The sequence below is a fragment of the Pteropus vampyrus genome, unplaced genomic scaffold (genome assembly GCF_000151845.1).
Source record: "Pteropus vampyrus isolate Shadow unplaced genomic scaffold, Pvam_2.0 Scaffold119, whole genome shotgun sequence".
NCBI lineage: Eukaryota > Metazoa > Chordata > Mammalia > Chiroptera > Pteropodidae > Pteropus > Pteropus vampyrus.
This window is the reverse complement of record NW_011888900.1, coordinates 1985640-1986699: the sequence shown is the minus strand read 5'-3', so window position 1 is coordinate 1986699 and position 1060 is coordinate 1985640.

Below are 1060 nucleotides of genomic sequence, written 5' to 3'. Positions count from 1 at the left end.
TGGAATGTACCACTTTAGCACATGAACAGTTTTAAGCTGAAGACCCAGCCGACTCAGGAAGAGCTTTCTATCTGTCTCTTACCTGACCCGAGGGATTTAGACAAGGGGCCCTGTACCAGGAGGAGCTATAACCAGAGATGACTTTTTATATCAGGAAGACTCATCTGCACAGCCTGGCAAACGTTTGTTCGCCAACCATTTGCTCTCTCTTCTTCCTGTGGATTGTCTTCCTCCCCTTAGAAGCCCCAAACCTTCTCTTTGGCTCAAGATGGCATGGAAAACCCTATTGCCTCAGAGTCTCCTGTTTTATAGGGCTCACATACATACGAAGTTGGTTTGTCTCCTGTTTATCCGTTGGATGTCAATTGAATGACGAGGCCAGCCAAAGAACCTAGAAGGGAAGAAGGGGAACATTTTCTTTCCCTAGAACTATACTACTCCAGGTGTGATAGATCTACTCATGATAGTGTTGGAAGGCTATCAGTACAAATGTGGGCGCAGCACACTTCTCCAGACGTGCAACGATTCTAGTTTTCTTGAACCCCAGGTCAGGTTAACAGTTATTTCTGTGGGAATAGTGTCCCCTATTATGTGTTAGGATGGCTTCTTTTTGTATCAGATGCAGCCTTATTACCTACAGTTTGTCGCTTTCTGCTCTTCGTTCCATTGATTTGCTCACTAACTTGGCACACACTTATTGATTGCCCTCACCGAGTGAGGTCGGGTCACAGGAGCCAGGTCACAGCGCCGAGCAAGATGTGCTCTTGCAGCAATGTGCTCTTGTGGGTGAGCATGGCATTTGACAAAACATGGCGCATTTCTTCCTCTCGAAATCAATTCAAATTTTACCGCCACCGTGAGACGGAGGGTGGAGGGAAGGACATCTGAAGGGAAGGAAGTTCAGGAAGTTCTTCAAGGTTTTGCAGAAGTAATGTTTGAGGTTCGGTGTGAAGGGTGATTAGGAATTAACTAGGTAAATGCCCTCTAACAATGAGAATTCCAGTCAGAGGCCCTACGGCCATATGCAGCACAGTGATTTCGAGTAATTGAAAGGAGGCTA